The sequence below is a fragment of the Mixophyes fleayi genome, chromosome 4 (genome assembly GCF_038048845.1).
Source record: "Mixophyes fleayi isolate aMixFle1 chromosome 4, aMixFle1.hap1, whole genome shotgun sequence".
NCBI lineage: Eukaryota > Metazoa > Chordata > Amphibia > Anura > Limnodynastidae > Mixophyes > Mixophyes fleayi.
In genome coordinates, this window is record NC_134405.1 from 40,729,887 (window position 1) to 40,746,895 (window position 17,009).

At 41.1% G+C, this 17,009-nt stretch overlaps 1 protein-coding gene across 8 annotated transcripts in view; it reads right to left on the reverse strand.

Moving 5' to 3' along the window:
• NFIX (nuclear factor I X) overlaps window positions 1-17,009 on the reverse strand; it is a 121,195-nt gene that overhangs the window by 77,463 nt on the left and 26,723 nt on the right. The window lies entirely within an intron of this gene.

Here is a 17,009-nt window from a genome sequence, read left to right on the forward strand (position 1 = left end):
GCACTAACACCCAGGTGCTATATGTGGGATATGGAGGATCAGATGGAACATGTCATACTTAGATCATCTCCTGGGTTCATGCAGCTCCTAAACACAATAATACATTCCAAACACAATGCACCAAGCTCCTTGCAGACCCGTTATAACAATCCCTACATACTGCATTACCCTCCTTACTCCTACTCTATAACTCCAGCACCACAAAATACACCAAACCTATAGATCTTCAGCATCTGCGATCCAGAGGCAGACTCGGAATCTTCCCGGTGATCTATTGCTCACTTTTAAATTAATCATTTATATCCTTTCAATCCAATTATATTTGTCTTCAAACTAAAAAGACTTTGCATAGCAATATGGATATTGTGGGCTTGAGAATTGACACAAATATGATTAAGAATAAGGTGATTAATCAGTAATAAATAATTAAATAAGTCACTGTTACACATCCTAAATTTCCCGACAATCCACTTGTTTGGTCCTAGAACCTCTGTCTTAATTCTGCAGCAAACCCCTTGCTCAAAAAAACATTTTCCATTTGTGGTTACAGTCACCACAACACAGAACGAACATAAAGTTTTGCTAGTCAAGAATGAAACATAAATCGTCACGTATATTTTAAGCATTTCAAGAGATAAGGTGCTATTTATTAAATCTTTATAGACAGAAGGGAGTATTTGGTAAACATTTATCAAGTGTTGCCTAGATAAGATGTTAAGAATCCCTGGTCTATTCTGTTTGACATATAGAAGCAATAACGGTAAATAAATAATAAAAATATGATAATGATAATAGCATATTTAAGATTAAAATTATCACCGTTATATAAACATCTTTTAGTATTTCCAAAATATTCTTCACTAACTTGAAACTAGCAGATCGGTGTAATATCTTTGGAATTAAACATCCCATTTGATTTACTAACGGGCCTGTATAATAGAGAAAATAATTTTTTGAGTGTCACCTATTTTTATCAGTTTAGTGCCACAAAAGTAGTGTTGTGTGTTTTTAAATTGGTTTTATGGCAGCATGTTGATATATTTTTTTATCTGTTCAACTCCTGTGAAAGGAGTTTGAATTGTAACTTCTGTCGATGTTTCAGTCCTGCGTAATCTGTGTACGTTTTTAACATATTGCATGCGATCAGAATTCGGTGTGCACAAAAACGACTGCAACAAACGTATAATAATGACAGCATTCAATGGAAGATCACTACACTCCTGGCTGCAGGCATGATAATAAAAATATATAGCAAATTATAAGTGTTTTTCTATCATGTGTGATGATAACACTTGTATTGCAAGCAGATAAGAGTTAAGTGAAAAGTATTGAGGATAAAAATTGCACACAACTAGTGTATAAACACATGAAGTTAGTAAGGTTACAGCATAAAAGAGGTAAGGTATTGACATGACACTGACTCGGAGGTCGTGTTAGGTCTAACTTAGTGACGTAATTGGGACATAATATGTGTTGAAAGTCTAAAATAAAATGTGGTTTTGTGCAATAATTAGGCAAATCCTGTTTTGAAGAAAGGTCAACTCTGATAAGAAGAGACCTATATATATATTAAACATCGTTCTAGCTAATCAACGCTGTCCAATCGTACTCATCAATGTTCATGGGGAGAACCGTGTCAACTCACTTTATATGCCCCGGGTACTAAAAATGAATAGTCAGCTTGATTGGACAAGAATTGTAATTCACGTTTACAAATACTTCTTCATTTCCAATTTCTGTATGAATGCAAAGAGCCCACATTTGCCAGAACAAAGATCAGTAAACGGTTATATTTTCAGAGAAGACCCCAACGTTGGTTTTTAGGTTGAAATAGTTGTAAGTGAAACTGGCCAGTAAAATTGCACAAGAGCGACAGTAAATCCAGGAGTCTTTTTAACCCCCTCACATTTGATATATACCTCTGAATGCTTCAACAGGGTTAACATCAGTAAGCTGTATAACATCCCTGGGTTAAATTGACAAAATCTTAAACCACTTGGCCGTAAGCATGAGCATATTTTTTTTTTTTCAAGTAAGCGCGCACAACTATTTAACGCACTGCTGTACAAACAATTGTTCAGACGCAGTTTCTCTGCACAATCTAACCTTAATCTAGTTGTTGTTGTTTTTTTTATCCTGGTGACTGGGATGCAGGGAGAGAAAAGGTCTTGTCCAAGGTGACAAGTTGCTGACACTGGGATTAAAAATAAAGCCAGCGCAGTCATTTTTTTGTATGGTCCGCACCCTTAACCACTGAACGAAACCGTCTCTCATTTTTCAATGGTTTCTCTTTTTCAGACGTTAGAATTTAATTTTCGATGAGCTGTCCCTTGGACATAGCTAGACCAAAAAATAGAAATTTAAGAGTAAAATTAAGCCGAAAAAAAAATCTTCGTATGTCAAGGAGATGGGTGAGGCTCTTAACCTTTTCTATGCGGAACCCAGATTAAGACCGAAATTCAGCTTTGACCCGTCGCTCAGTACTGGGTAATAATGCATTTCCTTTTTATTTGTAATTGTTTGTCTACAAATGAAGTATACTATTAATAACCATGTAACTCACTCTAATAGCAACATTAAAATCTGATTCATCATTTGTTTAATAGTTGGAAGTACAGACTAGTTCAGCAAAAATATGGTTCAGTGCAATCCACCCTCGATGGGAGAATTATAGGTTAAATACCCCGGGTTAGGTGACCTATGCTTTAATGTAAATATGTGATATGCAGTATAGAAGTGAACACATTGCACATTGGTTTAGACCAGATCTCCTTGAGACAGACAAAAAGAGAAAAGTGAAATAGAAGGTTATTGAGGGGGAGTAAAGAAAATGGGGGGAAAATGTAAATAGTTTGCAAGAAAAAGAGACGGTATTCGATTGTGAGGAGGAAAACAATTTGGGAGATTAAAAAAAGAGGACAGATGGATGGAATACAAAAATGGGGGGAATGAGGTGTGGGAGACATTAAGAGAACAAACGAACGGAAGGAAAGAACGAAAGTCTGCACAAAGGGAGAGATAAAGGAGGAGTACTGGATGGTGTGATGGTGAGAAAGGAACAGCGAAGGAAGAGAAGCCAGACAGGGTCTCATTCAGCCAACTTGGCGCTGCTAAGCACCCCCCCTCCTAAGCATCCATCCCCCAAAATAATCCTGGTACCCCTCCCTTACACCATACTTCCAAGCAGCCTACACCCCCCCCCCTCTTTTCAAATCAACCACCATGCAAAAGAAAAAAAAGGGAACACATTTATATGGCTTATTTCATAAAGAATGGAGGCTGCGCCCCCTTCCTAAACAACCACCCCCAATCTCACAGGACCAAGGCCCCAAAATATAAGGGCGTCCAAAACTGAAACCTTGCATCCTGATTGGCTGTGAAAAACCGCAGTGCACTTTTGGCAGTGGTTGAACCGCAACAGATCTCAGCTGTGTCAGTCCATCCCTCTGCCAATCCAGCCGTGGTCTGGATGCATTTAAAAGAACTCCTGTATTTCTCTTTTTTATTTGCAAGGTATCAGGTACCCACATATTGCACCTCTTTCTCCCCCGTTGACGCTTTTTTGTTTTCATTCTACATTTCTATTTTTTAATAGTTAAAGAGCCTGTCCTATCCCCCGTCCCAGAAATATGCATTTAGGCTTCTGTGTGCGTAACCCTAAACCTTGTAGCATGTGCTGGTTGGGTTATTGTTTGTCCCTGTTTTCATACACATAAATGATTTGGAAAGAAACCTTCAAAAGACAGACTTCAATACACTGGAATAGACAGAGCTGTGAGATAATGAAGGATATGGGGAAGAGGAAACCATTGGAGGTTCGATAAAGAAAAGCCAGATGAAACAAAGGTTGGGATTGAAAATATTGCAAGGAGAGAGCTGCTGTCAGGAGTAATGAAGCAGAGAAGAGAATATATTGATTTAACACTGAAAAACCAGAAAGAAATAAACATGGTCAGACCTAAGTCTCAAAAAAAGAAGATTCAGGCTGTAAGGAGTGAATGAAGCAGAGAGGATGAAGGACAGGGTAGTCAGAGTGGAAGTGTCTAGAGTGAATTAGGAAATACAGCCTGTATAGAGAGGAAGTAGTTGAGGAAGTACAGGCTTTACTAAAAGGAAGTAGATGAAGAAGTTCATGAGTAAAATGAGGAAGTACATGCTGTATATAAGAGGTACATAGGGAGGGAATGAGGAAGTACAAGCTGTATAGAGGAGGTACAGAAGGAGGAGATGAGGAAGGACAGGCTGTATATAGAACGTACAGAAGGAGGAAATGAGGAAGTACAGGCTGTATATAGGACGTACAGAAGGAGGAGATGAGGAAGTACAGGCTGTATAGAGGAAATGAGGAAGTACAGGCTGTATAGAGGAGGTACAGAAGGAGGAGATGAGAAGGTACAGGCTGTATAGAAGAGGTACAGAAGGAGGAAATGAGGAAGTACAGGCTGTATAGAGGAGGTACAGAAGGAGGAGATAAAGTACAGGCTGTATATAGAACGTACAGAAGGAGGAAATGAGGAAGTACAGACTGTATAGAGGAGGAAATGAGGAAGTACAGGCTGTATAGAGGAGGTACAGAAGGAGGAGATGAGGAGGTACAGGCTGTATAGAGGAGGAAATGAGGAAGTACAGGCTGTATATAGGACCTACAGAAGGAGGAGATGAAGTACAGGCTGTATAGAGGAGGTACAGAAGGAGGGAATGAGGAAGTACAGGCTGTATAGAGGAGGTACAGAAGGAGGAGATGAGGAGGTACAGGCTGTATATAGGACATACAGAAGGAGGGAATGAGGAAGTACAGGCTGTATATAGGAGGTACAGAAGGAGGAAATGAGGAAGTACAGGCTTTATAGAGGAGGTACAGAAGGAGGAAATGAAGTACAGGCTGTATATAGGAGGTACAGAAAGAGGAAATGAGGAAGTACAGGCTGTATATAGAAGGTACAGAAGGAGGAAATGAGGAAGTACAGGCTGTATATAGGACGTACAGAAGGAGGAAATGAGGAAGTACAGACTGTATAGAGAAGGTACAGAAGGAGGAAATGAGGAAGTACAGGCTGTATAGAGGAGGTACAGAAAGAGGAAATGAGCAAGTACAGGCTGTATAGAGGAGGCACAGAAGGAGGAGATCAGGAAGCACAGGCTGTACAGAGGAGGTACAGAAGGAGGAGATGAAGACATAGATGAGGAAGTAATAGAATAGGAAAATAAGCAGAGTCTGCACTGAGAGCAAGTTGAGGCATAGATGAGAAAGAACAGGCTGTCCTGTGAGGAAGGAAACCATGGGTAGATGTGGAAGTATAGACTGTACAAGGAATAAGTATGGTAGTCGATGAGGAAGTAGAGGAATGGATAAATAAGCAGAGGCTGCGCTGAGGGTGAGATGAGACATAGATGAGGAAGAACAGGCTGTACTGTGAGGAAGTAGGGGAGTAGGTGAAGAAGCACAGACTTTTTAGAGGAGGTGGAGAAGACAAGGAAGTACAGGATGTAGAAAAGAAGGAGATGAAGAAGCACTGACTGCACAGGGAGGAAGTAGGGGAGCAGATCAAGAAGTACAGACTATATAGAGGGGGTAGAAATGGAAGAGACAAGGAAGTACAGGATGCATAGAGAAGGAGACAAGGGAATATAGGAGGTAAAGAAGAAGGAGATGAACAATTATAGGCTGTACTGAGAGGAAGTAGAAGAATAGATGAGGAAGTCCTGGTTGTACAGAGTGAAAGTAAACGAGTGTATGACCTGTAAAGAGAGAAATAGAGGAAGAATTAAAAGCTGTAATATGAGGAAATATATAAATAAACAGGCTGTACTGTGAGAAAGTAGAGAAGGGGTAGATACTGAAATAAAGGCTATAAATAAAGACTGTACAGGGATGACTAGGGGCTTGGGTGAGGAAATACAGGCTGTACTGAGAGGAAGTAGAATAATAGATGAGGAAGTTCTGGCTGTACAGAAAGAAAGTAGCAAGTACAGAGTGGAATAAAGGAAATACAACAGCCCAGTACCGTACAGCTACTGTAAGGACATAGAGAAATTGATGAGGATGGATGTGCAGAGAGGAAGTAGAGGAGTAAATGAAGAAACACAGGATGTAGAGAAGGTGGAGGTGAGAATGTACAGGTTACAGGTAGAAGAATAGATGGGAAGTTTTGCTTATGCAGAGTGTAAGTAGACGCGTGTGTGAGGAAGTACAAGATGCACAGAGAGAAATAGAGGCAGAAATAAATACTGTGTGCAAGTAGAGAGATATATGAGGATGTTTCATCTGTAGAGAACAGAGGAAAACAAGTATATAAAGAAGTGCAAACTGTACAGAGAAGAATATAGGATAAAAATACAAGCTGTAGTATGAGGCGACGTAGATGCTGAAATAAAGGTCATACAGAGAGGAAGTAGGCAGGGCGTGGATGCTTAAGTACAGGCTATACAGAGATGATGTAGAGGAACAGAGGAGGAAACACAGGCTGTACAGGGAAGATATAGAAGAGGAAGTACAGGCTGTACTGAGAGGAAGCACATGAAAAATACTGACTACTGAGAGAAAGTTGAGGAATACAAGTTGATGGAGAAGTATGGAAAAAGATGAGGGGGTGCAGGCAGAGAGGAGGAACAGAAAGACATACTACTGAGATAATGAGAGGGAAGAGGAAATAATACAAACTATACTTAGATGATTAGAAGTCGTGGAGAAGAGAAAGGACAAGCTGTATTAAAATGATGAAAGGGAAGGAGAAAGAGGGAAGATAGGCTGAAATAACATACTGAATGAGGAGAAAGAGGAAGGTCAGGTTGTACTCAGATGATCAGAGTTAGGGGAAGAGGAAGGACAGGCTGTACTGAGATGGTTAGTGTTAGGTAAAGAGGAAGGACAGACTCTACTGAGATGATCAGAGTTAGGGGAAGAGAAAGGACAGGCTGTACTGAGATGATCACAGGGAGGGGGAAGAGCAAGGACAGGCTGTACTGAGATGATCAAAATTAGGGGAAGAGGAATGTCAGGTTGTACTGAGATGATCAGAATTAGGGGAAGAGGAAGGTCAGGTTGTACTGAGATGATCAGAGTTAGGGGAAGAGGAAGGTCAGGTTGTACTGAGATAATCAGGGGAAGAGGAAGGTCAGGTTGTACTGAGATGATCAGAGTTAGGGGAAGAGGAAGGTCAGGTTGTACTGAGATAATCAGGGGAAGAGGAAGGTTAGGTTGTACTGAGATGATCAGAGTTAGGGGAAGAGGAAGGACAGGCTGTACTGAGATGGTTAGTGTTAGGTAAAGAGGAAGGACAGACTGTACTGAGATGATCAGAGTTAGGGGAAGAGAAAAGACAGGCTGTACTGAGATGATCACAGGGAGGGGGAAGAGCAAGGACAGGCTGTACTGAGATGATCAAAATTAGGGGAAGAGGAATGTCAGGTTGTACTGAGATGATCAGAATTAGGGGAAGAGGAAGGTCAGGTTGTACTGAGATAATCAGGGGAAGAGGAAGGTCAGGTTGTACTGAGATGATCAGAGTTAGGGGAAGAGGAAGGACATGCTGTACTGAGATGGTCAGACCTATGGGAAGAGAAAGGACAGGCTGTACTGAGATGATCACAGGGAAGAGGAAGGTCAGGCTGTACTGGGATGATCACAGGGAGGGGGAAGAGGAAGGTCAGGCTGTATTGAAATGATCAGAGTTCGGGGAAGAGGAAGGACAGGCTGTACTGGGATGATCACAGGGAAGGGGAAGAGGAAGGTCAGGCTGTACTGAGGTGATCAGATGGAGGGGAAAGAGGAAGGATAGGTTGTACTGAGATAATCAGAGTATGGGGAAGAGGAAGGGCAGGCTGTACTGGGATGATCAAAGTTAGGGGAAGGGGAAGGACAGATTGTACTATGATGATCAGAGTTAGGGGAAGAGGAAGGTCAGGCTGTACTGGAATGATCAGAGTTAGGGGAAGAGGAAGGACAGGTTGTACTGGGATGATCAGAGTTAGGGGAAGAGGAAGGTCAGGTTGTACTGAGATAATCAGAGTTAGGGGTAGGGGAAGGACAGATTGTACTATGATGATCAAAGTTGGAGAAAAGGAAGGTCAAGTTGTACTGAGATGATCACAGGGAGGGGGAAGAGGAAGGACAGGCTGTACTGAGGTGATCAGATGGAGGGGAAAGAGGAAGGGTAGGCTATACTGAGATGATCAGAGTTAGGGGAAGAGGAATGTCAGGTTGTACTGAGATGATCAGAATTAGGGGAAGAGGAAGGTCAGGTTGTACTGAGATGATCAGAGTTAGGGGAAGAGGAAGGTCAGGTTGTACTGAGATAATCAGGGGAAGAGGAAGGTCAGGTTGTACTGAGATGATCAGAGTTAGGGGAAGAGGAAGGTCAGGTTGTACTGAGATAATCAGGGGAAGAGGAAGGTTAGGTTGTACTGAGATGATCAGAGTTAGGGGAAGAGGAAGGACAGGCTGTACTGAGATGGTTAGTGTTAGGTAAAGAGGAAGGACAGACTGTACTGAGATGATCAGAGTTAGGGGAAGAGAAAAGACAGGCTGTACTGAGATGATCACAGGGAGGGGGAAGAGCAAGGACAGGCTGTACTGAGATGATCAAAATTAGGGGAAGAGGAATGTCAGGTTGTACTGAGATGATCAGAATTAGGGGAAGAGGAAGGTCAGGTTGTACTGAGATAATCAGGGGAAGAGGAAGGTCAGGTTGTACTGAGATGATCAGAGTTAGGGGAAGAGGAAGGACATGCTGTACTGAGATGGTCAGACCTATGGGAAGAGAAAGGACAGGCTGTACTGAGATGATCACAGGGAAGAGGAAGGTCAGGCTGTACTGGGATGATCACAGGGAGGGGGAAGAGGAAGGTCAGGCTGTATTGAAATGATCAGAGTTCGGGGAAGAGGAAGGACAGGCTGTACTGGGATGATCACAGGGAAGGGGAAGAGGAAGGTCAGGCTGTACTGAGGTGATCAGATGGAGGGGAAAGAGGAAGGATAGGTTGTACTGAGATAATCAGAGTATGGGGAAGAGGAAGGGCAGGCTGTACTGGGATGATCAAAGTTAGGGGAAGGGGAAGGACAGATTGTACTATGATGATCAGAGTTAGGGGAAGAGGAAGGTCAGGCTGTACTGGAATGATCAGAGTTAGGGGAAGAGGAAGGACAGGTTGTACTGGGATGATCAGAGTTAGGGGAAGAGGAAGGTCAGGTTGTACTGAGATAATCAGAGTTAGGGGTAGGGGAAGGACAGATTGTACTATGATGATCAAAGTTGGAGAAAAGGAAGGTCAAGTTGTACTGAGATGATCACAGGGAGGGGGAAGAGGAAGGACAGGCTGTACTGAGGTGATCAGATGGAGGGGAAAGAGGAAGGGTAGGCTATACTGAGATGATCAGAGTTAGGGGAAGAGGAAGGGCAGGCTGTACTGGGATGATCAGAGTTAGGGTAAGATGAAGGACAGGTTGTACTGGGATGTTAGGGGAAGAGGAAGGTTGTACGAATATAATGAGTGGGAGGGGGGATGAGGACCTACGGGTTGACTGATCATAGTAATGAACATGGTAGGTGTAGGATAAAAAAGAAGCATGGCTGTTAAATAAAGAAAACTTAGACATGATTAAATACTCTGCAAAAAACAACATTAAACAGAAATATTGTAGTTAACTCTCAGTTAAAAGTTAATAGAAAAACCAATACAGAATATGAAAGGGACAGCAAGCAAGAAAGTAAACTAAGCTGTAAACTCATATCATAAGATAGCCCTTCTATCCTCAGCCCTTAAAAAACCTCAATGTAACTGCACAGCCTATATGAGTACACTATACAGTCAGCCCCGAGCATTGTGCCAAGGTATACAGGAAGGTAAACAGGATATAGAGCAAGAGGAAAAGAGAAAGACCATACGAGACAGATACAGGCTGAGTCGGAGGTAGAGAATAAGAGGAGGACACAGAAGGCCGTGAAACAAGAATATTCTGAGAGTAAGAAATACTGTTAAAATTTACAATACTTATTTTTGTAAATAGGCTTGTGTGATAAATAATATAATAAAAAATAATACAATTGTCCCGTAACTCATTAACATATCACACACGTGCCTCCATTTGTCGAATTTCATCTACACAAAGGTTGTCCAGCCTTTGGCCCCAATATGGACATCTAAAGCTTTTTTTTGGGATCTCACCCTCTTTTTTTTTTATAGTACTCAGCCCACGGGCACATAGCACAAACATAACACAGATGCAGTCCTGCAAACCTCTAGCCCTCCAGCTGTTCTGGAACTACAAATCCCAGCATGTCTTTCCACATGGAAGCTGGAAAGGCATGCTGGACCTTGTAGTAGTTGGAGAGATGCATGTTGCCTAACTATACCGTATACTAATCAAAACTCAAATCTTATTGGCTGCTATAAGCTACAGGGCAGGTTTTTTCCCCATCATGCCTTTTGGAATAAATGAGGTGTAATTGTAATTTTGTTTACAAGTTAAATGCTAATTCCCTAAACTGAAAAAATAAGCACTATGTACCCTTTGTATTGAAGCTTTTTTAACATGATTCAAGGCGGTGTAACCCATGGCAACCAATCAGATTCTGACTTCCTTTTACCTAGTACTGTTTAAAATGAAAGAAGATATTTGATTGGTTCCCATGGAGTACAACACATTTGCACATATACAAAGTTATTAAATTGAGCCCATAATTACAGGTTTACACTAGATTAAATATTTTATTAATGGGGAAAAATTTAGGACAAAAAAAAAAGAGATAAATGAAAAGTATGTACCATTGGGTAAAGTGAAATGACTTACCCTGAAACAGATGAAAGAAAGGAAAGTTTTAAACAAGAGAGAGGAAACAAGGAAATATCATGATAGAGAAAACAGCGACAACCTGAACGGAAAATGGAACCAATCCAGTGTACAATAAATTTTAAATACATAAAATATTGAAACGTTATAATAGTGCATTTCCTAAAATAACAGACCTTAATTAGGGTAAAAGGCAATAGAATGAGAACATTCTGTGTCTGGACCTCATATAGCTAACGCATAGGATGACTTTCTACCCAAGTGGTTTGCAAGTAATATGCAAAATCACAAATTTCATAAATGCATAATACAGCATAGAACTAATTAAAGCACACTTAAAAGACAACAGCATGGAATTAAATCTTGACAAATAAAACATAATTTTTTTTCATAAAAGGGGTATACAATAATGTTCTCAATAAATATTACGAGGGATCAACCAAAGACCACCGCAAAGTGTAATAGACAAGAGTTATATGACGTTTTCTATGCAGACATTAATGGAACCTAAAGTGATGGATTGTTAAGATTTCTGACTGCAATTTTACAAGCACTAAATCTTTTTACAACTGAGCTCCTAAGTGTCTTATTACCCCTGTAACATAACTCTTCAGTGTCTTATTATACGTGTAAGTCAGCTCTTATTACAGTAATAACCTGATTGTATTATTACCCCAGTAACACCTTATTACAGTAACCCAGCTCCTGAGTGTCTTATTACCTCTGTAACATCTTATTACAGTAACCCAGCTCCTGAGTGTCTTATTACACCTGTAACACCTTATTACAGTAACCCAGCTCCTGAGTGTCTTATTACCCCTGTAACACCTTATTAGAGTAACCCAGCTCCTGAGTGTCTTATTACCTCTGTAACATCTTATTACAGTAACCCAGCTCCTGAGTGTCTTATTACCCCTGTAACACCTTATTACAGTAACCCAGCTCCTGAGTGTCTTATTACCCCTGTAACATCTTATTACAGTAACCCAGCTCCTGAGAGTCTTATTACCTCTGTAACATCTTATTACAGTAACCCAGCTCCTGAGTGTCTTATTACCCCTGTAACATCTTATTACAGTAACCCAGCTCCTCAGTGTCTTATTACCCCTGTAACATCTTATTACAGTAACCCAGCTCCTGAGTGTCTTATTACCCCTGTAACATCTTATTACAGTAACCCAGCTCCTGAGTGTCTTATTACCCCTGTAACATCTTATTACAGTAACCCAGCTCCTGAGAGTCTTATTACCCCAGTAACATCTTATTACAGTAACCCAGCTCCTGAGAGTCTTATTACCCCAGTAACATCTTATTACAGTAACCCAGCTCCTGAGTGTCTTATTACCCCTGTAACATCTTATTACAGTAACCCAGCTCCTGAGTGTCTTATTACCCTGTAACATCATATTACAGTAACCCAGCTCTTGAGTGTCTTATTACCCTGTAACATCTTATTACAGTAACCCAGCTCCTGAGTGTCTTACTACCTCTGTAACATCTTATTACAGTAACCCAGCTCCTGAGGGTCTTATTACCCCTGTAATATCTCATTACTGTAACTTAGCATCTGATTGACAATTCCTTAATATTTTATGTAAAATACCAGGAATCTGTTGCTTATTGAACATTTGCTTTCAATAACCCAGTTTCTTTACTGGCTTATACTCGCGTTCATGCCAAAGCCAGTAAAGCTGCTGGACTTTGCATATGGCCACCATCCAGCTGGACAGTGAAGAGATGGGCACATCATTCAAATGGTAATGACCACCATGGCATAAAGCCCTGCTCCCCCTTATACAAAAACACACTCCCTGGCACTGCCAGCTATGTCTGGACACCAAAGTCTTCAGCTTTGGACTGTGGACACTCCGTGCTTGGGAGGGAGAGACTGGTCATAGAGATTGCAGTGTTGTATGGATGTAGCCTGGCTTATCAAGGGAAGGTTGGCAATGCTATTCCTAGCTTATGCACACATGTTGTGGTGCAGATGCGTGTGTGAAGGGGAGGCTGGCACTGCCACTGTCCAAGGTCTTTTCCAAGAAAGCTCTCTCCTCACCATGAATTATTCAGGCCCTATTCCTTCCAATTCCTTGCCGGTCCTCTTGTCCCCTCTTCCCCATATCAATAATTAATGGGCTTTTAATTAGCTTGAAACAAGCCCTCTATCCCTCTGGGGAGACACCCATTCCTCTCCAGCACCTCAAAAGTATGACTTTTACTGAGGCAAAGATAGGAGAGGGAAGAAGGAGTAGGACACTTATATTGTATCATGTGACCTTGGTGTGTGATCACATGACCGTATCTCTATAGCTTGTGAAAATATGGTTATTCTGTGTCTGCGTATGTTTTCTCTGCTTATAGCGCTACATGTCTATGTTACCAATGTATTATATATCCATGGCATTAGTCATTAAAGCACCTGTAGGATAACCGTGACCCTAGGTTTGTGGCAACATAGCATCTGACAGGTTTCTGTGAACACCTAGTTTGGGCTAATCAAGAGGTTTGAGGTAAAAGTGGAGTTGGTTGGACTCAAGGTCTAGGTTTAGCTTTTTGATCTGAAAACCGTTAAAATATATTCCCCCCCCCAAAAAATGATTTTTGTAATCAAGACCCTGATGAGTGTTTCTCATTTGTAAAGCTATTTTTACTCTATGATTTAAGTCTTTTATTACCCCCACCCCTAGAACTTCAGACTCCTGAATTGGGCACAAGTGATATCAATGTGGCGTGAATCCGAACATTAGTGTGACCCACAAAATGGCTACCTCCGCTGGGCGATCTGAAGAGGGGCACTGTGCAAAGTACAACTTACTAACATTTTTCTATCACCCTTTATTAAATAAACATTTTCATTTTGCTGCTAAAATCCTGATCGGTTCAGACTCATTGGATGGCTTTTTTGATGTTATGAGAGTGAGAGGCCATCATTGGTGCAAGTTTCAAGTCCATTTGCAGATGTGTATAGAGCCTTGTGCCCCTCTGCACAAGAAATGTCCACCCCCAAATAATGTTCTCTCCCCATCCCATTATCTAATCTCATTAATCAATCTCCACAAAATGAAATCTCCTTTTTTCACTACACAAACATCTGCTCCTCTGCAAATCCTGCCATCTTCCCCTGCACACCTATGTGAATCTTGGTACCCAGGGGGGCACATAATTGATCTTGCACCACTCATTGGGCACTTTGTGTTTTGTGACCTCAACTGTGCACAAGACACGTTTGTTTTACCATAAGTGCCCATTGTGGTAGCCAGACCAATAGATCTCACCTCGACTGTGATATATATTATAACAGTTCAAGTGCTCATGTCATCTAAAAACTGCCAAGGTGCTGCATATACCACCGTGCCCGTGCATTTGCCAAAACAAGTGGACATGTACCAAAGGCATGAAAAGGATAAGTTCAAGAGCAATTTTAGGACATAAACAACGGCAACCGATGCTTGGAACAAACGGCCAGAAGAGACAGTAAAGTCTAAAACTGATAAATAATGTAAAAGCGTAAAGACAACAAATTAGAACAAATAAAATCAATGTGTCCTTTAATCAGACAAGTCATTCAGCAGAATAGACGACTGCTGGGTATTTATCTGCCATGACATTTATCTGATTATATGGTTCTGCTTGTTATTATATAGTTTATTATATGGCATTCTATGTTATTATAGGACAATGAGTGGATTTATCAGGGCATGTTTAACGCATCATTAAGTGGCTGTGTTTTCTTGTGGTAATTTCTATTAGGTATACATTTATGTGTACTTAGTGCTATTATATTATTGTCTGCTTGGGAGAAGGTATACTACAAAGTGAGATACTTGCTGGAAACCAAACTTCCGATCCCAGGGACAGCGCTCTGTGACCCAGAACAAGCCACTATTAAAGTCATTTACAGCCTGCACAGGTGTAAACGCAGAGCGAATTTGCTTTTGTGACATCACAACCGTTTTTTGCACAATTGTCCTTGATTTGGTTGGGCGCATCGAGAGCATTCCTTGCTATAGAAATTAAATTTAAATTTGTGACAAGAGATTATTTAAATGAGCTAAAGGGTTGTGCAGGGCGTGTTTTAAGGATGGAGCAAAGGATCCCCTCCCCCTTCGGGTCGGGTCTTGTTCTACATTTAATTGGAGGCTTTTTGCACCTTACAATTGTACTTCTGATGAATGGTGAGTTTCTAGACAAGCAATATATACAACATTAAAAAAATATAAAAACAATCAAACTCACAAAATTAACACGTCAAGAGGTCAGTAATGACCCCCCTCAATCTCATGATTAAGCCATAAATAAGAACAAACCAAGTAGTATTTTAGGAAGAAAATGTTAACGTTGAAATAAATAAAATGGGGTGGTCTTAGAGTGTTAATTACTTGGACCTTGATGTGATGATTGTACTATCTCCTTTATGAACATTCTGCATATCATCAGCCAACCTGCACGACTGATATTACCATGGTAGGACGGTATAGTAGGGATGCAATTTGAAATACGTTTGGTGCATAGGAGCCACAACACTGCCTACAGCAGCTAATGAGCGTGCAGGAAGCTGACTATAAGTTAGTGGGAGCGTATTGAAGAACGTGGATGGTAACTTGAGCTACGTATTTGGGTGGGTAGGATGTTGGCGCAGTTACGATTTCGCACCATGGTCCAGGAGGGCCTAGTTAGGGTAGACACCATCCTCTGGTCTAACATAGTGTTATTATTACATGACGTTCATAGTTTATTATTTACTTTTATCTTTTACTATTTTTCTTCACCTTCTTCGTAGTGTGAACTGTAATATTAATGAATCTAGGAATATTCAGTACTATACTATGCCTCACATTGTAACACAATCTATTACACCAGGGGTATATATCAGTCACTTCTGTTAGTACGAGGTTAAATGTTATTGAACGTTACTGCACATTATTGACTGCGTTACTGATCAGGATGATCCACATGATATCTGTCGGCTATTATAACTGTTTTTAGCTATATATGGACAGCACGGTGGCTTAGTGGTTAGCACTTCTGCCTCACAGCACTGGGGTCATGAGTTCAATTCCCGACCATGGCCTTATCTGTGAGGAGTTTGTATGTTCTCCCTGTGTTTGCGTGGGTTTCCTCCGAGTGCTTCGATTTCCTCCCACACTCCAAAAACATACTAGTAGGTTAATTGGCTGCTATCAAATTGACCCTAGTCTGTGTGTGTGTGTATGTGTTGGGGAATTTAAACTGTAAGCTCCAATGGGGCAGGGACTGATGTGAGTGAGTTCTCAGTACAGCGCTGCGGGATTAGTGGCGCTATATAAATAAATGGTGATGATGATGATATTGGGCTGTTTGCAGCCTTTATAGGCCGAGATTTGTGTGTCTGTACAGCTTATCTGTGCAGATCATGAATGACTGCCTAACGTCACACAACTTTGTGCATTGACAAATGTTAATGTCCTGCTCCCTGTGTTTTTATTAGATGACATATTCCCTCATCCAGCATCTGAAAGCACTCTGTACGGTATTATATCACACATCTGCTGCTCTACAGTATAGTGTGCAACTTCTGGCGCAGGGGGAGTTAAATAATCTGGTGTTGTCGTTCTGTTTGCCCCAACCGCTCATTATTTTCATATAAACCAAACCCAGCTCTGGATCACATGATAAGGTAACGCAAGGTCAGCGCTGGAGCCCAGGACCCCGTCCAAACATACACAGACTGAGACAGGGGGAGTGAGACGGAGGGAGAGGAAGAAAGTGTGGGGGGTGGAGAGAATGGGGAGAAGGAGGGAGGGTCTGAGAGGAGAGGGGGGAGAGAAGGGGAGGAGAGTTGGAGGTGAAGTCTTACTACTTTTTCCATATGGCCAATGTTGGAGGAAAACATACATTCCAACACATATAAAACTCCCTGAGCCCCTGCAGAATATGGAACTCTGTAATTATACCGAGTATCTACTCTAATACAGGTCACTATGCACATTATAATAGTACTGAGTATCTGTATTACACTGTATAATGATACTGAGTATCTATACACTGACCATAGTACTGCAATGTATAATATATACTGATAATGATCACACTGCGCTGTATAATATATACTGATAATGATCACACTGCACTGTTTAATACTAATAATGATCACACTGCACTGTATAATACTGATAATGATCACACTGCACTGTATAATACTAATAATGATCACACTGCGATGTATAATATATACTGATAA